The 25,935-nt window shown below is 40.3% G+C and overlaps 2 long non-coding RNA genes across 2 annotated transcripts; one reads left to right on the forward strand and one right to left on the reverse strand.

Moving 5' to 3' along the window:
- The first annotated feature begins 1,692 nt into the window (after positions 1-1,692).
- LOC116556533 lies at positions 1,693-25,162 on the forward strand. The gene is made up of 3 exons (XR_004271063.1): positions 1,693-1,789; positions 18,081-18,085; positions 25,134-25,162. It is a non-coding gene; the product is annotated as an uncharacterized LOC116556533 (long non-coding RNA).
- Positions 1,726-18,639, reverse strand: LOC116556534. The gene is made up of 3 exons (XR_004271064.1): positions 18,629-18,639; positions 7,549-7,554; positions 1,726-1,809 (listed from the first exon to the last, which is right to left on the reverse strand). It is a non-coding gene; the product is annotated as an uncharacterized LOC116556534 (long non-coding RNA).
- Positions 25,163-25,935: the final 773 nt, after the last annotated feature.

The following is a 25,935-nucleotide window of genomic DNA, read 5'->3' on the forward strand; positions in this document are numbered from 1 at the left end:
CTAAGGAGTTGAGAAACACGTATTTCAATTCAGGGGACCAAATTGAATGGTCAGGGTCAGGAAAACATGGTGGTCCAAACACATTGAAAGCTACTTGCTCCACACAGATATTTTTGTAACAGAGCTTGACAAAAGGGAGCCTAAAGAAAAGAGTCATTATGTCTTTAACACTAACTAGAAGGGGCAGGTATCTTTGAGCCCTTGGCAAACTCATCCCTATAGAGAAAGTGGAAACATCAATGGCACTGGTTATTAGTTCCAAGTGATTGATTCTCCTTGCTTTTCCTTCTTGCCTTTCCAGAGAGTACATTGTGGTAACAGCTGACATGAGAACTGTGATCTACTTGGCAGGAGTAGTTCTCACTGTAAAATGAAAAAGTTGAGATTCTGCTATATGTACCAGTGTACTGTGTGTTTGGTTAGCTTGGGTCATCCCTGAGAAAATACTCAATTATGGGTGCCCTAACCTAGTTAGACAGTACTTTGGAACATGGCTAGGGATATATAATCACTTGATCTAGAAGCCAGCTTGTCTCTTCAGCTGATATCTCTGCCTCCTCACTTTCTGTAACTGTATTTTGTTTTTATGATCTACTGAAAATGAGCCAGAAAACTCAAGAGAACTAATCTCAGCCACATTAAGGAATATTTATATGTATCATTTATTCACTGAACAAATATTTGTTGAGGGTCAACTATGTGCCAGGAACTGTCATGTCCAAGGGGGTTGATATGGGTTGAATTGTGTCCCCCCAAAATTTATATGCTGAAGTCCTTACCACCACTACCTTAGAATGTGACCTTATTTGGCAACAGGGTAACTGCAGACATTATTTAAGATGAGGTCATACTGGAGTAGATTGGGCCCCTAATCCAATATGACTGGTGTACTTATAACTTCATCTCAGACTTCTGGCCTTCAGAACTGTGAGATAATAAATTTCTGTTGTTTAAGCCACCGAGATTGTGATAACTTGTTATGTAGCCCTAGCAAATCGATACAGGGATTCAATAGTGTTCACATTTGAAACCACTCCTGCCTTCAAAAGCTTATAGTCTTCACATATGTGTGTGTTTGTGTGAGTGTGCCCACCTGTTCCAGCCAAGACCACCTGGAGATAGATGTGATCAGTCAACCCATCTCCTATTCTGTGTGAAACCCAGCATCCTTTGGACATTTCTGCAAGTTCCTGGGAACTTGAGTGCTCCAGGCCACTTCTGGCCCTACAATCTTGCTTCATCACAACTCCCCGTCACCCCATCTATGGCTGATCTCTTATCTCTGCTCCTCTCATCCAACCCAGGCACTGTTTTTTTCCCTCAAGGTCTTCTCACACATGGCTATTGTGTGAATAGATGACTTTTCTGAAAGACTGAAAAGATTACAAAAAGGGATATTGTAATCATGTTAACTACTTAAAACCAAGGTAAAACATGCCATCTTCCTAAACTTATATATATACATATATATCTCCAAAATATGTTTATTGAGATGGTTTCCCACTCATCTTGATTCAGAGTGCTCTTAGTGCTGCTTCCTCCTGAAAGAAAATCCTTCTGTAAGCCTTGCTTTTCCTCCTGTAGGCTGGTAGAGGACAGTGGAGCAGCCAACATAAAAAACTACCATTTGTGCATGGCTAAAGACCATGGTTATAGTATCCTGGGAATTTCACATCCATGAAGTAGAAATTGGGGCCCTGCACCAGGTATTTCTTCTTGTGTTTCCTCTTCTCCTCTTCTGAAGAGGGATGAAGGAGATCCTTTGCGAGAGGCATGTTCTCGTGGGTAGGTCATCACCACCAGAAAGGCCTTCCTAAATATTTAAGAGCTTCCCTGCACCAGGCAATTTCTCCTGGGGGAATGGTTTCCAAAAACTCTACCTGGCTGCCATTTTGACCTGGCATGTTCTCCCTCTTCACCTTCCTCTGTTCTTTTCCAGACCCAAATTTGCTAGTCAATTTTTATGCTACAAAATTAAGCTATTTCTTCGTTTTTATGTATTCTTATAGATAAGGACTCATTTTTATCCCATATGAAAAAGCTGATATTTGATCATCTTTGACCTACAAAAATAATAATTTCATTTTAATTAATCCAAGATTTTTCTAAACAATGACAGCTTTCTTTTTGAGTGACAGCTGCTAAAATAATAATATATCTGAAGATATATGTAGGAACATATATCTTATGTCCATGCACATGCATAGGAAATATAGTAAAAAGGAAAAAATGCAATTAGCCCTAGAGGAATGGAAAAGTGTTTTCTTTCTTTTGCACATTTCTTTATACTTTCCTATATTTTTCCATGTTCTACAATGAACATACTTTGCTTTTTATCATTAGAAAAAGTGTTCCTGCTGCGCGTGGCAGCTCATGCCTGTAATCCCAGCACTTTGGGAGGCCAAGATGAGCACATTACCTGAATTCAGGAGTTCGAGAACAGCCTGGCCAATGTGTGAAACCCGGTCTCTACTAAAAATACAAAAATTAGCTGGGTGTGGTGGCGGGCGCCTGTAATCCCAGCTCCTCAGGAGGGTGAGGCAGGATAATTGCTTGAACCAGGGAGGCTGAGGTTGCAATGAGCTGGGATTGCGCCACCACACTCCAGCCTGGGTAACAGAGTGAGACTGTCTCAAAAAAAAAAAAAAAAAAAGGGAAACTGTTCCTTTTTAAAGTAGGGCCTACACAACAATGACACTAATAAAACTAAGATATTTGCAAGTTGCGCTCTTCCAGTAGATTTTCCATGCTGTTTGATGGATGTAACAGAGGTAGAGAAAAGTCAGTGTGGCAGAAATTGTCATAGCAGTGGGAAATCACTGTATTTTTAAGAATGAACATTTATTAATATGGGCTTTGAATTTTAGTTTTGATGTTGTCTGATTAAAAATCTTTATTTTTTTATTGTAAGAGCCATACATGTAGTTTTTAAGTTTGTTAAAACCATACATGTAAAAAGTCAAAATGGATGTCCCTCCCCCAATAATCCCCATCCCCATAACTTAAGGTAAAGCCTTCCCCATATTATGAGTTGTGCAATGTATACTACATTACAATCTGGTTTGTTCACTTAAAATATATACCTTGGGTATCTTTCCCTGAAAGTATTTACAGATTCATAAACACATTTTATTTTTCCTTTGTGCCAGCTCTAAAGAAACGAAAAAATTTGGTGGGATAAGAAAATGCATCACAAAATGGTCTTTCTCTCTTTCTCATCATACAATGTCGTCAGCTGTACTGAACACAATTAAATTGATGTTTTTTCTCAATCGGCCTACAGAGCCTCTGACCTGTCCCTAGATGCTTTGATGTGAATGTGAGGGGAAGAGGAGGATGAAATCTTGGGACATTGAACCCACTTGCTTGTGTTTCTGACATTTGCATTTTGCCTCATAAACACCTTGTATCACATGAACATATAAAACAGGAATTTATGTCTATTTAAATGTGTATTCTGTTCACAGATACAAAGGTCCAAGTTTTAAAAGATCAAGCAGGTAGTTTCAAGCAAGTGCATTTTTCTCTTGATGCACCAGATGACGAAGGCATTCAAAAAATCTGTTTAGGTTTTAGTGAAAAGGGATAGAAAGAAGATACAATTATTTCAAATTTAAGGTAATTTGACCTTATTGAAGACATGGATGGTTTGTGGCCTTATGTAACAATGACTTAAAATTTCCCCTAACTTTTGAACCAGTAATTCTACTGCATAGAAACTGGCCTAGGAAAATGCACGAAGCTCATAAAGAGCTTTGAACCCAAAGATGTGCACTGCAGCACTATTAATGATAATAAATAAATTAAAAGTAGAAATACCCCAATCATTCAATAAGAGAGAGGTATTCAGTATCATGGACAACCATACCCTAAACCATAATATAGACTTTAAAAACAGCTATAAATACCTGTAATAATTTGGGGGAATGTTTTTCCTTATTAGTGAGTGAAGCAGGATAAACAAGAATACGTGGACAGGGTGGTTCTGACAACATAAAAAATATATGTGAACCAGAGATGTAAAGGAAATACACCAGTCATTAAAGTGGCTGATTCTGGGTGGTGATTGTTTTCTTCTTTCTACTTTTCTATATGTTCAAACTTTCTGGTGAGCATGTATTTCTTTAATAAGTTGTTTTTTTTTTTTTTTTTTTTTTTTTTTTTTTCTTTTGAGACGGAGTTTCGCTCTTGTTACCCAGGCTGGAGTGCAATGGCGCGATCTCGGCTCACCGCAACCTCCGCCTCCCGGGTTCAGGCAATTCTCCTGCCCCAGCCTCCTGAGTCGCTGGGATTACAGGCACACGCCACCATGCCCAGCTAATTTTTTGTATTTTTAGTAGAGACGGGGTTTCACCATGTTGACCAGGATGGTCTCGATCTCTTGACCTCGTGATCCACCCGCCTCGGCCTCCCACAGTGCTGGGATTACAGGCTTCAGCCACCGCGCCCAGCCTTAATAAGTTTTTAAAAAATATTGTTAAAAACTTTTGGGCACAGTGGCTCACACCTGTAATCCCCGCACTTTTGGAGGCCAAGGTGGGAAGATTATTTGAGGTCAGGAGTTCTAGAACAGCCTGGCCAACATGGTAACCCCCCATCTCTACCAAAAATACAAAAACTAGCCAGGTGTGGTGGTGCACACTTGTAATCCCAGCTACTCAGGAAGCTGAGGAATAAGAATTGATTGAACCTGGGAGGCGGAGGTTGCAGTAAGCCATGATCACACCACTACACTCCAGCCTGGGCGATACAGTAAGATTCTGTCTCAAACAAACAAAAACCATTGTTAAAAACCAGAAGATATCCAGGCCTTAAGCCCAGAATCTGAGCATCTGATCCTAGCCACCAATTCTTCGTTTTGTGTGGGGGGTACTTTTTAACCTCTATGCTTGTCTTCTCACCTTCTTATTAGCGGATAATAGAATCAGTTTGGCTGTTTGGTTTTTAAAGTATCCAGGTTCTTTCCTCTTACATCTGGCTTTGGATTATGTCAAAGGTTGAATGAGGTGCTTTCCATGATTGGAAAAATACAAAACAGGGGTTGACAGTGCTATAAGCTTAAGAATAATGGCTGGGCGTGTTGGCTCACGCCTATAATCCCAGCACTTTGGGAGGCCGAGGCAGGTGGATCACGAGGTCAAGTGACCGAGACCATCCTGGTCAACATGGTGAAATTCCATCTCTACTAAAAATACAAAAATTAGCTGGGCATGGTGGTGCATGCCTGTAGTCCCAGCTACTCGGGAGGCTGAGGTAGGAGAATTGCTTGAACCCAGCAGGCAGAGGTTGCAGTGAGCCAAGGTCGCGCCATTGAACTCCAGCCTGGGTAACAAGAGCAAAACTCCATCTCAAAAAAAAAAAATAATACTAAGAGATGGCACTGTAGGCACCAACACAATCCATAAAGCTGGTAAAGCAAGCAGGAGAGATATCTACAAATATTAATAGATTATATATACATTGTTTTTCTATCTCAATAATTTGTCTTACCCTTGAGTCTTTTTGAATAGTGGTACTGACTATGAACCAGATCTTTTAAGAAAAATGTTACACTATGGTAATTATATGTCAGAGAGACAATATTATTTGAATAGGCATCTCATCTCAATATTATCCAGACATATAACATTACCAGGACTCAAAGTATTTGAATGATGCAAATTTTCCTAACATTACTTATCACATTTAGTGCAGGCAAGTTGATTGTGGCCATATTGATAGCTCCTACAGGTAAGTCAAATTAGACTGTTTTTTTTTTTAATGTTCTTGAGTTTCTATGACTATAGTATTTTCTGAACTCCAAAGTCTGTTCATGTGATAGCTTGAAACTGTGTTCACAAATTCTTTCATATTGCTTCCTTTAAAAGTTAGAGTCTTATTCCTCTCCCAGTGAGTGTGGGCTGTAGTTAGCGACTCGCTTCTAATAAATATAATGTGGCAGAAGCAACTGATGATGTGTGACTCCCTAAGCTAGGACACAAAAGGCACTGCAGACTCCTCCTTGGCCTCTTTCTTAGATCAATCACTGTCAGAGACGCCAGCTGCTATATAGTGGGAAGGGTTAAACAGTTTCATGGAGAGGCCCCTATGGCAAGGAACAGAGGTCTCCTATCAACAATCAGATATTGGAACCATCTTGGAGGCAGATCCTCCTGCCTCAATCAAACCTTCAGAGGGCTGCAATCCCACCAATGTCCTAACTACAACCTCATGAGAGACCCTAAGTCAGAATTACAAAATTACTCCCAAACTCCTAACCCACAGAAGCTGTGAAATAATAATACTGATTGTCCTGAGCCACTAAGTTTTAGGGTAATTTGTTAGTCAGCAGTAGATAGCTAATACAGCTAGCACAGAACTTTATTGCTGGAAAATTGTATGGAAAGGTTTCATATTCTAATCTTGTAGTATGAACCAGGTGACAAGAGTCTGGATGGTAAGCATACAATGGGGAGGAAAACAGATGCAGAATCTGCCTTCAGGTACTTTGCAATCAAATTCCACAAATGAATAATCAGAGAAAAGTGCTTGACGCTGAGGAGCTTACTTAAGGTCACTTAGCTTTCATTTTTGAAGTGGAATAAACTTTGATTTTTGAAATGGAGAATAATAAGCTTTGATTTTTTGAAACGGAGAGTAAATGGAGTCTACCTTAAGAGTTGTTATGAAATTGTAAAATAATATTAAATAAAGTAGCTGTCACTGATAGTTATTACTCCATAAACACTTGCCATTATTATTAGAGAGGTGGATTTTCATCATTGGATTTTTTCTAACCTCAAGTCAGATTCCCTGCCTAATGCCAAAAATGTATAAGCATGGCACTTGTGTGAAAGGTGGCATTTTTCACCGATAGTTTTGAAAAATCAGAAACTTTACTAGAAACAGCTCTCCATTGTTTTTCTCAAAACTATTTGTGTAAAAATCTTTTAGGGAAATTAAGGGGCCATGGTTTCAGTTTGATTCAGTACCTATCACAAGTTGCTTGTGAACATACATTTTTATTACTAATCATTCAGAATAATAAATAAGCGAAGTTCCCACACTGATGTGCCAACATACTAAATGCCATCAGCTGTTTTGTTGAAAGGGACAGTAATATTTCCTATGCTGGATGGTGCATGTAATATTCTATTCCAAAGCAATACTCAGATCATTTAGATAAATAATTATCCATTTTCACATCATTTAATTCAAAACTATGAGTTCTCCCTTTCCCTAATTCCAGCGTTTGCTTCAACTCCATCTCATCAATTATGTTGAATTCTTAAGTCATTGAGAAAAGGGGGCCTGACTCACATTTACTGTATTTATCTTCTTTTGTTCTAATATTCCAGGATTTATCAAGAGAAATGGCTCCGAATCTATAATTTAGATAGATGATCAGCAATTTTCAGAGCCCAAATCTAGAAAACTGATGTAAAGGTGAAATACTAGGTGACTATGAGAAAGATAGTTATTTTTCTATTTCACTGCCAGTTTTCTTATATGCATAATCGAGGTTCTGGATGACTGTGTTGTTATGGTAACCATCACTGTATATTACACTAAAATCTGGTGTTGAAATGTACTAGAAGCATGAAGCATACATTTTTCATATTTTTTCCAAGTTCATTTTTCATGATTTCATGTAGCAGTCCAACATGAAACATTTATTTGAGTTTAAAAAATCCTAAGTATATATTCTTCCGCTTTGAGATTTACTAGCTTCTGTGACTGGAATAACAATTCACCATTAAGTGGATTTAATACATTTCAAACAATCAGACTTTCTTTCAAAGAAAGAAGATGGAGAGGGGTTGTACTTGATGGTCTTCTTTGGAGCTAATCCGCAACCCTGGCTCCCTGATATAATCGGAATTGGCCTTCAGATTCCATATTACAGTGAGACAATGTGCAGGGATTTCAAATAAGGTGTGACATTTTTGCTTCAATAAGGATACACAAATGTTGAAATTTGCGTGTCACTCTGTTTAATTTATACGACAAAGTCAGGGGCTTCTTGACTTGGGTGCTGGTTGCTCCTCCCTTCCTCTTTTTATAGCAGCTACTACCGGATGGGTTTGGCACATGGATGAGACACAGTGTTCTCATTATTGGAATTGCTGGCATTCAAATAATGGGGAGAAGTCTGTATATTATAGTTAAATGCAGAACATTAGTACTGATTTTTTAAAAAATCGTTCAATAACCTAATTAGGGAATTACCAAAGGTGCTCCTGAAAATAACTTTGTGTGAAGTGTTTATATCAAGAGAAAGATTCACATCCATTTATTTGACACACTTAATTCAGATTATTCCTCTTTCTCTAGGAAGATTATATAACTGGAAATATCATAACACAAGGAAATAAAACACAGAAAATCCTGACATTGAATAAATTGCTGAACTAGTATGAATTTTTGCAAATATTTCTTAGATAAAACTTAGTTTTTTTCAATATGAATACTACAATACTCATTGCTGATGCTAGAATATAATTTTAAGAATTTGTAAAACTCAAAGATTTCTAGGTTTAAACTTGGTTGTTTTTTTTTTTCAATATTGAAGATAACTCACTGATTACATTCTTTTCTTATTTTTCTTTTTTTAAATGAAAAGACTATTCCAATCAACTGGACAATCTTGCTAGAATCTGAGAGGAAAGAAAGATTTTCTTTTAATAACTGCAAAGTTCTAGGATTAAATTTATGACCTGTGGAAATGGAAATAAAAATAAAGATTAAACAAGTTAAAATGTCCTTGAGCCAGAAAGTAAGATAGGATGGACAGGTGTATCAGCCTGTTTTCCTGTTTTCATACTGCTATATACTACCCGAGACTGGGTAATTTAAGGAAAAGAAGAGGTTTAATGACTCACAGTTTCACGTGGCTGGGGAGGCCCTTAGGAAACTCACAATCATGATAGAAGGTGAAGGGGAAGCAAGCACCTTCTTCACAAGGCGGCAGGAAGGAAAAGAGAGAGTGAAGGGGGAGGAATCCCTTATAAAACTATGAGATCTCCTGAGCACTCACTCACTATCATGAGAACAACATGAGGAAAACTGCCCCCGTGATCCAATCACCTCCCTCCATCAACATTTGGGGATTACAATTTGAGATGTGATTTGGGTGGGGACCCAGAGCCAAACCATAACAACAGGTGAATGTAATCTAATTTATTTTGCTTCAACTCAAATACCACAAGCAAACTCCAGTTATTCAGTGGTCTCATTAAATAAATATCCCACACTTGAGGCCATAGAGAACTGAACTAGGCCAAAGCAATTTCAGTCCGTACGCTGTTGACGAAACTGCTGACTTGCAGTCAATATCTGGAATGGATGTGTGGTGTAGTCAGAGAAAATTGTCCTATGCCTACAGAACTGGCATCTGACACTCCTCACTAGGAGTCACATCCATCACAGCTCCTGATCAAACAGGTTCTGCATTCCTGCTGAGTCTACTAAACCAGGGACTGTGTTCTTGTTACCAGAGCACCCAACCATGATGCCAAATTAGAGCAGATCAATGTTCACACTAGACTGAGTATATCAGAACATTTTTATCATAGCCAAGAGTTCTATTGGACATCACTGTTTTAGATATAAAACAAGTGATAAAAACTAATCAAAATTAAAGGTAGAGTTGTAGACAAATTTCTTGACATAACATAGAAGCTGTCAGTGTTTCAAATTTTATGTCTTAGAAATGAAATAGAAACATGTTTTGGTGGCTAAGAGAAAATTAATAAGGAAATAAAGCCTGCATTTAAAATAGTAAAAACATAAAATTTAACCAAACTTTAAACATGTATTCAACAAAAACGTATAGCTCTTCCTCATGCCAGATACTGTGCTAGGTATGGATTCAAAGATAAAGAGACATAGATCCTAGCTTCATGATGTATCCTAAAGTGCAAAGAAAGCCAGGCACAGTGGCTCACAGCTGTAATCCCAGCACTTTGGGAGGCTGAAGCAGGTGGCTGCTCATTTGAGGTGAGGAGTTCAAGACTAGCCTGGTCAACATGGCAAAACCCCTGTCTCTACTGAAAATGCAAAAATTAGCTGGGCATGGTGGCGGGCGCCTGTAATCCCAGCTACTCGGGAAGCTGAGGCAAGAGAATCACTTGAGCCCGGGAGGCAGAGGTCGCAGTGAGCTGCGATTGCACCACTCTACTCCAGCCCGGGCAACAGGGCAGGACTCAGTCTAAAACAATAATAATAAGCGAGCACAGAGTGATACAAATGAGTGATGCAAGCAATCAATACCAGAGAGAGCTTCCCCCAGGTACATGGAGGTTCTCTGGAACATCTGCGAGAACCCCTTCTGGAATGGGCATTCATTTCCCCAGCTGGTGGCCTATTGCCGCTGACTACTCACAGCCAGTGCCCTTCTTAGCAAGGGAGCCAACCAGCTCAAAGTTATGCCTCATCTCTGGGGGCAGCCCACATCCGGTGACTGGGTAATGTGGGATTACAAAGGCGGGGCCCCTTGTTGGAGGCGAGACAACTCTGAAGAGCCATCCCAGCTCCAGAGTTCGCCATGTAATTGGCTGCGGCCTCTGTTGCAAATGCCTTGCAGTTGAACTCCACCCTAATCACAGGTGCTGGTCTCACTGGACTTCCTGCACACAAATCTCCATCTCAGAGTGGTATTTACAACGTGGGGGAAATAAAAATCATCCAGGGTCTAATCATTAGTCTCATAGGATCAAAAGCCTGACATGGTTGGCACACTATTGGTGGAACTGTCTTTGAAAGGTGCATTGATATTGGCCAAAAATGAAACTGATAGGTAAAACCAGGATGTCAGTATGTTCATTCATAATGAGAAATGTGAGCATCACAAAGAGCAATATACTCTCCGTGTAGCCCACTATATGTAGAAAACCAAATTGTCATCACCAGCATGGAGTCAGAGTAAGGGCTCTCCCTAGATGACTTAAATGTGTGTTGGCAATAGGCTAAAACAGGATAGCTCTTGACAGTGGCAGTGCAATGACTTTGAGGAGGAAGTAAGTAGGAATTACTGTAACAGCCCAGTCAGCATATGGTGAGGGTCTGATTAAGGAAGCGTCAGTGGAATGGGAAGGACGGAAACAGATATGAGACTCATCCAGAACTAATTGTAATGATGATATAGACATAACCTGCTATTCAGAAAACCTGGAAAACCAGTACTATTTTAAACTTCTCATTAAACAGTTCGAATGTATCAAAACTTAAAAGTTTTAAAAATTATTACCATATTCACTGTCGCTGTCAAATGCTTTATCAGATTTGAGAGTTTCAAATTTTGAGTTCCTCATGAAATTAAAATTTAGACTTGCAACTTTATTTTATTTTCACTTTACGAGAATTTGTCAGCAGGAATTGTGAAAAGTGGTTATAATATTCCTTGTCGTAGGTGAAAAAAGGCAAAGTAGTAGATTATCATAGATGCAAAGCAAAATTTGGAAAGCCAGAATTAGCAATTGCTTCAATTTATTTTATTTTTTACAGTTGTTTATGATGGCTTCATTCATAATTGCCAAAATTGGAAGCATCAAGATGTCCTTCAGTGGGTGAATAGAAAAACTGATACACCCAGCCAATGAAATATTATTCAGTGCTAGTGAATACCTCAATTCAAAGCATCATATAAATATTAGTGTTAAATTGGGTAATTTAGATATAAAATTCAGTTATAAAATATAGATATAATTCAGATATAAAAATGTGATCTCTAAAAGCAAAAGTAGAAAAAAAAATAAAACAGGAAAAAATGTGATCTGGGGAAGTTAGCTTATTAATAAACATTCATTAAGTGCCTACCAGGTATGTCTAAGGCACTGTACCAAATCAAAAGAGAAAACAAAAGTTAATTACACCTGATTCCCAGCTGCCAGACACTTAACACCCAGGGGTAATGGACCAGGAACCTCCCCTGAGGTGGGCAACAAAATGTCCTATGAGTGGCTAGCCCCAAACTACCTGTCTTATTGTCATCTTATATTTTGGGGCCTCAAGATAGCATGCTAGATTAGCCATGTTTTCATATTGCAAATCTACCCAAATACAAAATGACGGCTTTCTCCTCTTCTCTGTGATCTCCCGGAATTACCAGTAGACACAAGACAATGGGCAGCCATTTAAGCAAAGAGAAAATGCAAGGTAAATAGTGATTAATGTCCAAAAGAAGGAGGTCATAGTAAAGTCAGGCTTGTGTTATTTACTATGCCTGATTTGGCAAAGTTCTGGGCTTGGGGTTGCAAAGGAAACAGAAATTTTAGAGGCATAACAAGTCCAGAAGGAAAATCCAGCATTGGCTGGAAAAATAACTGAAGTGCATAGAATAAGGCCCCCTTATTTCTGCAAGAGAGAAAGCACTTTCTTGGGGGGGAATATATGAATTCTGGCTATGTTGGCTTCATGTGACAGTGATGAGAACAAATCAAACCAGGTCACACCAAGCCAAGCACATTTCTCAGCATACCTAAGAATGACACTGCAAGTGACATACAGCAAGTGTGACTGTTACTCCTCTGTACTGAAGTGAATAACAGATTTGAACTTGGAACTTCATGAAACTGCATGTTCTTTGGGTCCCATGAATTATTGCATTACAGCAAGCCAGCTGGTCGTATATGCTATTTCAGAGGGAAGATGAACCGATAGTGTCACTGCCAGAGAAAACATGGAGTGAGGCTGTGAATCCCAGAAAATGAGGTCTTTGCAGAAAAAATACCTCCACTTTCTGAGGGCAATGCTGAGCTCGACAGAATTTTCTATTTGAAGCAACTGCATATCTTGTCTTTTGTTTTTTTAAAAATTGTATTATTGCTTATCTCAGACCTTTTAGATCGAATTCGAAGTTTTCTGGTTTTGACCAGTTCTGCAGTTAAATTGTGGAATATGCTCTGCTTCCTTCTCCCACCACCATCTGCATGTGAAGAATAATACCCACGGGTAACCCAACAGTCTTCCGACTAGAGGGCAAGATTATTCAATTCCTTGCTACTCAAAGTGTGGTCCTTGGACCAGCAGTATCAGCATCATCTGGAAGTTTGTGGAAAATGCACAATTTCATGCCATACCTCGTCCCTGCTGAATCAGAATCTGTAAGATCTGCAGATTAACAAGATCCCCAGGTGGTTCATGTGCATGTGGAAATCTGAAAGCAATGGTCCAACTCAGTGATTCTACAGTTGAACATTCACCAGGATCACCTGAGGGGGGTGACTTGTATACCCTACAGATTGGGGAGGGGGTGCACCTCTGGAGTTTCTCATTGAATAGATCTGAGATGGGCCTGAGAATTTGCAATTCTAACATGTTCCCAGGTGACATTGATGCCACTGGACTGGGGACTCATTCTGAAAGGCACTCATTTCATTCATTCTCCTCATTTACTGAGGACCCAGATACTCCTGAGTTCAGATTCCAGCTGTGTGACATCGGGCACTCTCCTGACCTCTCTGAGCACATTTCTTTCTATATCACATACAGATAATACCAGCCTTGCTGGATTTTGTGAGAATTCTAGGAGATTTTTAAAAGCCAAGTGCCTTACCCATGCCTGGCCACAGAATGTACTCTTCAAAGCATGGGCCACAGACCAGCAGCATCAGCATCCTCTGGCAGTGTGTGAGAAATGCTAATTCTTGGGCCCCACGCAAGCCCTGTGGTGTCAGAATCTGACTTTTCACAAGACCTCCAGATGAGAATGATGTGCATTAAAGGCTGAGAAGAGATCTACAAACCCACAGTCCTCATTTCCCAGTTCCAGCTCAGGATATTGATGCTTAGGAAATGGAGGTTTCTCACCCCAGAGCAGGAATTACAAGCTGGAGCCCCTAAATCCCTGCTCAGTGTGCCCACTTTCTGAAATTCCAGCCATGGCATGAGGACTGGAGTCCCCAGCACAGACCCAGACACTCACCACAATCCACCCACAGGTTTGCAGAGTATAGTGAGGCACCAAAGGCATTAGACGTGCATTCAGATGTGCTTGCCTCCTAACCCTCCTGACACCAAGGCGCAGATTCAGCCAGCGAGGAGGGAAAGTATTTCTAGACCTTGGGATTTGCTTATTTGACTTTTTGATAGCTTTTTTGATATTTACAAGCAGGCTCTACTTGAATCTTTGTGGGCAGGAGAGGAGTGAGAAAGAGAAGGGATGGAAGCAGAGGCCACACAGGATCTCAAGATTCTAACATAGAAAGAACGGAGACGCTCTGGGCTGCCAAGGAGAATGACTCGTTCACAGGGAGAGCTGGTTTCTGTCAGAACAAATGGCTCAGCTGAGTTCCCACCACAGAAGTCAGCCCCCTCAATGTTCCTATGTGTGATTCTTTGGGAACAAAATACTGTTTGAGAGGCATTACCATTGGTAGCTATTTTATTGTATAAACCAAATAAAAATGAATCTGTCCTGAACAGTCTAATGAACAAAAACGACACAGAAGTGACTTCAGCGGGGTGGAGTGGCAGCATGGCTTTTTGCATATTTATGAATAATGACAGCTGAAAAACAATCTGACAGGAAATAGAAATAACATGATTTATGTCATGATGAATAAAATTCTGGAACATTTTGGAAAATATCACCAGCACCCCCCCCAACCCCATGAAGTGGCCCTTAACTTTAAGGTGAATTTCGTCATTGAACTTTCTCTTTGGCATTTTTTGCACTGTGATAGATGGAGTTTGGTCTTATTTTGATAAACACCTTGGCCAGGATCACTTTCTTTCCTTGAGGCTAAAGAAGGCTGAACAAACATAAACAAGCCATCATCCCAAATACCCTAGCTACCAGATTTATAGTGGAAATCAATACAGTGATATTCACTTTATAGCTGGAAGAAGTTCAGGGATGGGAAGTAATTTATCCAAGGTCATAGCCAGTCCGAGCTGGGGCTAGGCTTAAAATTTAGGTCCCCTGTCTGTAGCCTCTTGATATATAAAACATAAACATAAAAATGATGAGTTCCAAGCAAAAGCTAGCTTTTAAACTTTTGAGTCTTGATGTTGATACTTAGCTATTTTTTCCTTCCCTATCCCTTAAGCACTGACATCTCCTGAATATAGCACCAGGGAATATAGTCCATGAAAACAGAGGCAACTCTGAGGAAAACAGGTTTCAGCTAGCCCTTAATCAAAAGCCCACTTCTGTAAATTTGGCCTCCAGTTTGAGACTGAGCAGAGCCCCTTTGGATTAACCCACTGTTCAATTCATTTAATGAATAAGAACTCTGAGAAATTTGCCTCCTACCTCCCCAGTTCCCAGATACACTTCAAAATTTAAAAATGTGGAAAAATCAGGCAGTGGTTGTCTCTAAAGGGGAGTGGGGCTGTGATTGTTTTTGCTGGGAAGGAACGGGTGAGAGGAAACTTTTTGGAATGAAGGTAAAGATTCATTTTCACAGAGGTCTGGGTTAGGTGGTGCCGTATGTACGCACTTGTCAAAACACATTGTACTTTAAGATTTGTGTCTTTCATTATATGTTAATATTCCCTAAAATAAAATCCTGCATAATAAAACAAACACACTAAGAAAATATTTGGGACAGTAATAAGGTTAACAGCTAAAAGTGCTAAAGTGGAATTTTTATCAACTCCTGTCATTATCTTCACCAACTATAAAATATAAAAGTTCTTTGACCATCTCTGTAAAGGGAAGTGGGTAGAAGTTCTCAGAAGCTAAAACCTGTGTCTAAAGTAGAGAGTGTATGTTTTGGGGCCATTGTCTTTCTGCCAGACACTGCCAGGAAACCAGATCTTTGCCCCTGGAGGGAGCAGGCTTCCTTTATCAGTCAATTCTTAGGTAAAAATAGTTGCTGGGGTAGGGACATGTGTGGAGGGAGCTGGGCTTAGACTTGAAGGAACTGTGCAGCGAATTCCCTGGAAGGGCCCCATGCAGAGTGTTGGGAACTTGGCGTCTAAGGTTCTCTGATGTTTTCCCCTCAGTGAATGTAGAGATAGGTCCAGAAACAAGGAGGGAGGAAGAGAGACTCTGCTCAAGCATAAGATCAAGCAGGCCAGTATGGTTTTGGAAAAAATTATAAAAGCATGTGGGTAAAGAAGAAATGTTATTAAATCAAATTGTTTGAGGCCAGGCATGGTGGCTCACGCCTGTAATACCAGCACTTTGGGAGGCTGAGGGAGGCAGATCACTGGAGGCCAGGAGTTCGGCCTGTAGTCCCAGCTACTCAGGAGGCTGAGGCAGGAGCATTGCTTGAATCCAGGAGGCAGAGGTTGCAGCTAGCTGAGATGGTGCTACTGCACTCCAGCCTGGGTGACAGAGTGAGATTCTGTCTCAAAAAAAAGGAAGGAAAGAAATCAAATTGTTTGAGAGTCTTCTTTACCTTTCTATTCCACTTTGATGAGATCGGGTGCATTCAGAGTGGTATGGCCATAGTCTGTTGCCACTTTGAATATCATTCTGTTCCCCAATTTACCAACATGATTCACTTCTTTTATTATATTTTCATGAAATAGTTCAAGCATAGAAAACATACAGAAGAACATAACAAAGAGTGAAACCACCTTTGCAGAAATTATAACTGAGCAAATTATGACAGTGAAAGAGATCAGACCTAACCAAATCCATCTTGCTTCTAACATTTAAGTTGTCCTTGTTCATTCCTGGGCATAGGCCGAACTGACTTTGGGAAGGAATTCAATTCATGGTTTGACTCTGGAACAAAACTGATTATAGCACTTTCCCGAAAAGACCCCCTTCTTGCCTAGGGACCAGTCTGCCTTTGCAGGACTAACAAATTAGCTACAAGATTAGAAAGTACAGTTTAAGGGTCAAGCAGCCTCTGGCTCCAAGAGTCTGAACCTCCACAAATTGCTCCTGGGGATAATATCACTATTATAAAACCTAAGATCAGTCTTGAAATATTCTGCAGACCCATGGATCAGCTGACACCACCCAGACCGGTAATCTGGCTCAACCAGTTCTGCCATCCCACCCAGGAACAGAAGACGGCAAGCAAACCACACTTTGACCCCGCCTTTGATTCTGTCTCCAACCTGAGCAATCAGCACTCCCCACTTCCCAAGCCCCTACCAGCCAAATATCTTTAAAAACTCCTATCCTGGAAAGCTCGGGGAGACTGATTTGAGTAATGATAAACCTGATCTCCTGCACAGCAGGCTCTGTGTGAATTACTCTTTCTCCATTGCAATCCCCTCCTCCCCCTACCCCCTCACCCCCCCACCCCCGTCTTGATAAATGGGCTCTGTCTAGGCAGTGGGCAAGGTGAAGGAACCTGCTGGGCAGTTATAAGAGCAGCGCATCCCTGATCCAGTCTTAACAGATCAACTTTTTTTCAAGATCGAAAATGTGTTTGAACTAGTTACTAGTAATTACAGACTGGTAATCAAACAGTTCAGATGAATCAGAGTTGTCCTCTATTAACATTTATGCTTTTGACATTTTTCCCTCACCTATATGTTGTGCATACTTGGAAACAGGCATTCAGACATGGTAATTGGATACTATGCCTGTGCTCGTAAACAGGTGCATATGTGTGACTCTGTCCTCAGCTTTTTTGCTTTATAATTTATAGAGTCACATTTTTTTTTTTTTCTTGAGAGGGGTATTACTAAAATAAGTGAGGACCAGGCGTGGTGGCACATGCCTGTAATCCCAACACTTTGGGAGGCCAAGTGGGGTGGAACGCTTGAGCCCAGGAGGTCAAGCAGCCTGGGCAACATGGTGTAAACCCTGTCTCTACAAAAAAACACAAAAATTAGCCAGGCATGGTGGTGTGGTGCCTGTAGTCCCAGCTACTCGGGAGGCTGAGGTGGGAGGATGGCTTGAGCCTGGGAGGCGGAGACTGCAGTGAGCCAAGTTTGTGCCACTGCACTCCAGCCTGGGTGACAGAGCCAGACCTTGTCTCGAAAATAAAATAAAGTAAGTGAAGTACATTTGCTTTCTCACCTCTACAGACTCTACAGTTTGGTTACCTTATATTTGTATTCTAATTACCATCAGCAATTTCAAAAATGTTAAAATGGAAATCTTTATATTGAAAGTCAGCAGTTCTCAAACATTTCCGCCTCAGGAATCATTTATGGTCTTAAGAATCATGGAGGATGGCAAAGAGTTTGTGTTTATGCGGATTATATCAATTGGTGCTCATTGTATTCAAAATTAAAACTGAGAAAAAAATTAAATATTAATTCTTTAAAAATCACAATAATTAACCTAGTATGTGTCAAAACAAAAACATATTTTATGAAAATAACTTTTCCAGATTAAAAAATAAATTTACTGAGAAGAATGGCGTTGTCTTACATTTTGCCATCTCTTCAGTGCCTGCCTAAATAGAAGCAGTTGGATTCTCATATTTGCTTCTGTAGGGGCCAAAGGAAAACTTCCACTTCACCTTCTGATTTTCACTGAAAATCAACTGGCAAAAGGTAGCTTAATAGGAGAAAAGGCATACAAATTTATCAATGTGCACATGGGAATCATACAAAATATGAAAACTTAAAGAAAGGGCCAGATAGTTGATGCTTTTACACCATCTTGAGGTTACAGAAAAGAGGCCTGGAGTGCAGCAAGAGTGGTTATGGCGGGGGAGAGAAAAAGAGAGGCTTGGCTAGCAATGGCAGATGAAACCCCACAGGTAGCAGTTCTCAGAAAAAACACGTTTCTCTCAAGCCCCCAAAGCTGTCAGTCTCTCTAGCCAATCCTTCCTAGATCTGGACAAGGGGCATGGAGGCAGAGCAAGCCTGGCTGTGTATTTCACCAATGCAGATTTTTCTCTATAGATGCAAATCTCCCCCACAAAAAGCAGCATTTTAGCTGTTTGTGTGTTTCCAGCCCCTCTGAATAACCATCTTGAAAGATATCAAAGAAACGTATTTTGGGGCCAGGCGCAATAGCTCATGCCTGTAATCCCAGCATTTTGGGAAGCCAAGGCTGGTGGATCAACAAAGGTTAAGAGTTCGAGATCAGCCTGACCAACATGATGAAACCGAATCTCTACTAAAAATGCAAAAATTAGCTGGGGGTGGTAGCGTGTGCCTGTAGTCCCAGCTACTTGGGAAGGTGAGGCCTGAGAATTGCTTGAACCTGGGAGGTGAAGGTTGCAGTGAGCCAAGATGGTGCCACTGCACTCCAGCCTGGGCGACAGAGTGAGACACTGTTTCAGAAAAAAAAAGAAAAAGAAAAAGAAAAATATTTGGGGTGAAATTTTTTTTGTTTTCTTTACTTCTGTTTTCAATATATTGTGAAACATTATTTTGGTTGAGAAATATGGAGAAAATCTAGCCTCAAACAGATACTTATTTAGAAATGAGGACAGTATCTTGATAGCCTTTTTAGATAGCTGTGATACTCATCTTTGGTACTATGCCAAATCGCAAGTGATGGTTTCCTAAAGAAAAGATGCATTGTGACATTTGAAAGCATACTGCTGTGCTTTTCATAATCTGTTACATTAAAACCCATTGGCATACCTTGCATTTTGAGCGTATGCTTTACCCATGCACAATCGTAACATCATGTTGGTCGTTAGGAATATATTGGTTTGTTGAGCTATGCAGGTTTTCCTCATACAGTATTTTAACATCACACTCATTAACACCATGGATCTCATCAGAGAAGTCTTTAAGTGTTAAAAAGTTGTCAATCTTTTGGGGGTAGATTCAAGTTTTCTTCAATTTTAATTGTCACTTGAAAACTCAAATTGTATTATTTGCACCAAATACTGTCAATCGTTTTCCTTAAAGTGACAGACTTGTATCATTCATTTTGAGAAAATGTCTGCCTAACCCCCAAGTCTGAATAATCATTAGTTGTCAGTTGCCCTTTCAAGTTAAAATAGTGTTAACATGAAAACAACAGCTAGTTTAGTTGGCAACTCAAACAGTGGCACCTCACCTCTACCAGTCACTGAGTGCTTGTCCTTGAGACAATATAGGAGTTTGGTATGCAACTGAAATGATTTAGATGTACTTCTTGTTCTGTCACACAGAATTTAAAAATGTGTGCGCTGAAATTTAGTAAGAGTAATAACTTTAGGTGGCACTTGTTTTTTCCGTCAAGTGTATAATGTGAAGAACGTAATCACCACTTGTAGTTTGCTGCCACCACCTTGACTCATGCTTAGGTGCTAGCAGTTTTGCTCCCCATTGCTTTGCAACATTATTGCAACTCTCAACCGAGTGAAAAAGACAAATACCATCTTCAAGATACTATGAGAATAGTTTCAACTTCATGAAACACCTGAAAAGGTCTCACAGACCCCTAGGTGTCTGAGGACCACTCTTCGAGGTCTACTGATATAAATCAAAGATAGTTTTTCTTCTTTAGGTAAGTTTAGTATCATATTTCTACCACGTTTAGCATTATAGATGAATTTAGCATTCTTTCTTTCTGACATCACATGTATATATACACTGTAAAGCGCTAGCAATACAAAAAATAAAATAAAATAAAGCCCTTGCCCTCATGGAATTTCCATTCCACTGAGTGAGATCAACTATAATCCAGTAATCAGATAACTGTAAATGTATAATTATGATAAGTGCTATGAGTATCTTGGTAGAAGCAATTAATCTGTGGGCAGAAGGGTAAGATACAATGCTTCTGAGGACACCTTAAAACATCCAGGATGGTTGGGTGTTCGCAGGTGAAAGAGGTGGTGGCAGAGAGTGCTCCAAGTAGACGGACCAGACTGTACAGAGATCCTGAGGTCAGAGGGAGCGTGGCATGTTCAAGAATGGGAAACACCTCTGAAAGGGGGAGAGGATGGTAGGCAATAATTCCAGAGTGGATAGTATAGACCAGATTACACAGTTGTCTCTGCTAACACTGTGGCTTTTATGCAGAGGTGCCATGAAAGCATTTCTACAAGGGGTGGCTTAATAGATTAGCAGTATGAAAGGATCACCTTGGCAGCAGTGTTGAGAATCAGCAAATGATGTTGCGGGGGGAGGTGGGCAGATGAATACAGGGGACCACTTACGAGGAGGCTGTGGTAGTAATTGAGAACAGAGAGCAAAGACAGTGGAAGAATCAGGTTAGGGAACTGCCATGGTCAGGAAGTGATATGGGCTCAGTGGAAGGGTGGGCATGGGTAGGAAAGAAAATGGCTTCACAGATAATACTGTGGTTCCTTGTTTGCCCAGTTAGATATGTGGTGGTGCCCTGGGGTAGCCATTTCTCAGTAAACTCGGACTATCTGGCAACAAGACTAAAAAGGAAAGCAGAAGAGGGGAGAAGGGAAGGGAAGGGAGGGGAAGGGAGGGAAAAGGAGGAGAAGGGAAGGAAGGAGAGGGAAGGTTAAGGGAGGGGAGGGGAGAAAAAAACCCATTAACATCCAAAGCCAGGGATTGAGAATAGTATCCAATTATTAGGAAAGGAATTTGAATTTATTAAATTAGTTTTATTAGTTATATCCTAAAAAGATTTTTCAAGGAATTACTTAGACTTTCCTAAGAACATTAATTTCAGTTTGGTTTTTTTTTTTTAAACATATCTATTCTTAGCAGTGTAAGAGTTTGTTCTGGTGTTCGACCTCCCCTACAGAAGATGAGTTGTTCAGGACACATTCAATAAAGGACAAGGCTTTCAAACATCCAAAAGATGAGCTGATGCCCCCTCCCCAGGGCAGTCTGCACATCCTGAGCAGCCCCCTTGTGCCAGGCTCTCTTAGATGTATCACAGGTATAATTACATTGAAAGTTTATGATAGCACAGTGTGGTACGTATTGTCATTGCTACCATTTCACAAATGAGGAGCTCAGAAATGTTGATGTTCGCTGGTGATTACACCACTCCCAAGCATTAACACCAGGATTGCAACCCTTTTCTTGCTTAAAACAGCTGAATGGTATTTCTAAGACAGAGGTTTCCAGGTTCAGAGGGACTCATGGAACTCTTTGAGATCCTACTAAAAACGACAACCTTCTCCTCAGTAAAGTTCACATTTGCACATGCGCAAAATTGACACCCAATTTCTACAGGCTTTATGTTCTCTTGAAACTAATCCAGAGATTGTCCAAGAGCATTTGAAACTCAAGGTTAAGGAAGGCCTACTCTAGGGCTTTTTAGAAGCTGTCGCTGGTGTTTTGTTAAAGTCTGTTCAATGTAAATTTTTAAATCATCATAGAATAAAAGCCAATCACTCTAGATTTATAGATTACAAATTGGTTACTCTCCATAGAATTAGCATATAACCCAGCAATTCCACTTCTAGATATATACACAAAAGAATTAAAAGTAGGTATTCAACAAAAACTTGTACATGCATGTTCATAGCAGTAGTATTCGTAATAGTCAAAAGGTGGAAACAACCCAAATGTCCATTAACTGATGAATGAATAAACATGTATGGTATACCCATACAATGGAATTTTATTTGGCAATATAAATAAATGAAGTCCTGAGCTATGGTACAACATGGATGAACATTCAAAACATGCTGAGTAAAATAAGCAAGAAACAAAAGGCATATATTGTATGATTCCATTTATATGAAATGTCCAGAATAAGCAAATCTACAGAGAGACAGAAGGTAGACTAGTAGTTGCCTGCGACTAGGAGAGGAAGGAAAGTGTAGTGGCCGCTTAATATATAGGGATTTCCTAGGCCAGGCGCAGTGGCTCACGCCTGTAATCCCAGCACTCTGGGAGGCTGAGGCAGGCAGATCACTTGAGGTCAGGAGTTGGAGACCAGTCTGGCCAACATGGTGAAACCCCACATCTGCTAAAAATTAAAAAAAATCAGCCAGGTGTGGTGGCATACTCCTGTAATCTCAGCTACTAGGAAGGCTGAAACAGGAGAATTGCTTGAATCCAAGAGGCGGAGGTTGCAGTGAATCAAGATTGTGTCACTACACTCCAGCCTGGGCAATAGAGTGAGACTTCATCTCAAAAAAAAATATGGGTTTCTTTTGGGGTGATGAAAATGCTTGGGAATTTGATAGAGGTGACAGTTTCACTAAAAGCCATGAATTGTGCACTTTAAAGTGGCCAAAATGGTGAAATTTATATTATGTTAATTTATCTTAAGTTTTTTAAAAACAAGGTTATATACAAGAAACAAATGCCTGCCTAGCAAGCCTTCTTTGTCCTTCATTCCTTCCTTTGCCTGGGCTGGGCTACTTCGAGAAGATTCTGTTTATTTACTCTGTCCCAGGCATGATTTCCCTGGTGGGCCGGTTTGCATCTATGAGGTGAATCCTGGCAGCCTTCTCCAGGGGTGCCCATTGCAACCTAGGGGCCCGGCAAAGTGCATGGCCATCCCTATGCAAAAGCCAGGTTCTATGTGCTTGTACTACTGCCTGCATCTGCAGCATCTTGTTTGCATTAAAAAGGCAGCAATATGTGGGCTTTCAAAGCCTTTAAGCCTGAAGCATCATTCTTTTTTTTTGGCCTCTTCCCTAGATACTTTTGGTCAGCAATTTCTGCCCTGTCAAGACAGCAGTGGTTCTCAAAGGGGTGTGGGTATAGGGGTGTGTTGTGCTCCCCAGGGGACATTCCGCAAAATCTGAAGACAGTTGGGTTGTCAGGACTTGGGATGTACTACTGGCATCTAATGGGGAGAGGCCAGGGATGCTGCTAAACACCCTGCAATGCATAGTGAAACCACCTTTGCAAAAATTATAACTGAGTAAACTATGACATTGAAAGAGATTTGACCTAACTGACTCCATCTTGCTTTTAACTTTCAAGCTGTTCTTGTTCATTCCTGAGCACAGGCCAAACTAACTTTGGGAGGAACTTGTTTATAGCTTAACTTTGAAACAAAGATGGTAACAGTCTTTTTCCAAAACAACCTCCTCCTTCCTGCCTGAGGACTAGACTGCCTTAGCAGGAGTAACAAATTAGCCACAGGATTAAAAATTATGGTTTTTAGAGTCACTGTTGGAAAACCTGCGATTAGTGCTTGAGATATTTTACAGACCCTGCTTTGCAATGCACCAGCTGACGCCATCAAGATTGATAAACTGGCTCATCTGGCCTTGTGGTCCCTACCCAGGAACCGACTCAGCGCCAAGAGGACAGCTTCAACTCCCTATGATTTCATATCTGACCCCATCAATCAACACTCCCCACTTTCTGACCCCCTACCCACCAAATTATCCTTAAAAACCCCGATCCTTGAATTTTCGAAGGACTGATTTAACTAATAATAAAACTCCAGTTTCCCGTGCCACTCTGGTCTCCCATGCAGCCAGCTCTGTGCAAATTAAACTCTTTGTCTGTTGCAATTTCCCTGCCTTGGTAACTTGGCTCTGTCTAGGCAGTGGGAAAGGAGAACTCGTTTGGTGGTTGCAGCAGGACACACCCCCAGACCCCCAACGAAGAATTGTCTGGCCCCAAATGTCAATAGTGCCAAGGTTGAGAAACCCAGGATTATAGTATCATTGATATTATATAACTAAAAATATCAATAACTATTTATTGTCGGCATTGCCATTGAGACAGGTCCCATTCTCTTGATCTCTATGAATTGTGATGCCACTGCCCTCTGAAATAGCCCTGAGGAGAGGGTTCTGGAATTCTATAGGGAAATCAAAGACTTCAGCCTTGTAACTTATTTGTCCCACAAAGATAATATCCCACATGGCTCCAGAGTGTATACACATCATGGAGCTATAAAATGAAAGTTAATCCCTGCCTGTCCAGCACAGTGGAATCCAGCATGCTGGTCTATATGGCAGAGAGAAGCAGATAATAAATTAGAACATTATTCACAACATAAGAATAACATGATCTATACAGGAAAGAAAGAAAACACATTATTCTTTCCATTTTTCTCTGTAATAAAATACAGAAAAACAGACTAATAATTATTAACTATTTTATCATTAAGTTAATAATTTTATCATCAGTGCATTCTCTTCATATTAAGGTTTATTTACTGATTTTTATTAAACTGTTTTAAAAAGAGTAGTTCTTTTGTCTTGCAAGGGAAACACCGGCTGTATAGATGTTTCGTTTTCATAAATTTTATATATATATATATATATGGGGGGGAGAGAGAGAGAGAGAGAGAGAGAGAGTGTGTCTCTCTGTCCCCTAGGCTGGAGTGCAGTGGCATAATCTCCGCTCACTGCAACCTCTACCTCCTGGGTTCAAGCAATTCTTCTTCTTCAGCCTCCTGAATAGCTAGGACTACAGACACGTGCCATCATGCCCAGCTAATTTTTGTATTTTTAGCAGAGACGGGGTTTCACCATGTTGACCAGGCTGGTCTCAAACTCTTGACCTCAGGTGATCCACCCACCTTAGCCTCCCAAAATGCTGGGATTACAGGTGCACCTCACTCTTAAATAATATCCTAATAGTGGTAAAACAAATGCTTTTAAAACAGGCACGGTCTTGAGCGAAAATCAGATCCTCCATTTGAAAAACCTTGTCACAGTCTTTCTTTAAGACAGCAAACACATGCTGCATAAATCAGCAACAGATTCTTAAATCTTATCCTTATTATCCTGCACAGAGAGTACATGTTCAAAACAGCCTTAATTATACTTACTTACATTGCCTTAGAAAATACTGTAGGGAAAACCTAAAGTAATCATCCAAGCAGTTTTGCTGCTGGAAATTTCACTCCTCAAAAAATTATGCTTGGTCTCTCCCTAGTTGCAGGAAAATGTCACAATTAGGAGATGTCATGTTGAACACATTCTCTGACGATCTGGTGATCACATTAGGAGGGATTCATTATAGTTCTTCTGCAATATGCTTACCAGATTCTTTTGGACTTACCCCTTCAGCATGACACTTTTCAGCAGTGGCCATCCAAAATAAATGGAAAAGTCATGTTTGAGGTCAGAGACACCTGCTTACCTGGATTCACTCACACTGACAATGTCAGGAAGTGAAATTCACATCTTTCTTCATCTAGGGGACTGGCCAAGCTTTCCTGATAATAGTATGCACTTCTGGGAGGCCATTGAGGCCAGGACTTCATATGTTCATGGCTGGAAAACTATTGCT

The sequence above is a fragment of the Sapajus apella genome, unplaced genomic scaffold (assembly GCF_009761245.1).
Source record: "Sapajus apella isolate SASKATOON/1434 unplaced genomic scaffold, GSC_monkey_1.0 scaffold17, whole genome shotgun sequence".
Classification (NCBI taxonomy): domain Eukaryota; kingdom Metazoa; phylum Chordata; class Mammalia; order Primates; family Cebidae; genus Sapajus; species Sapajus apella.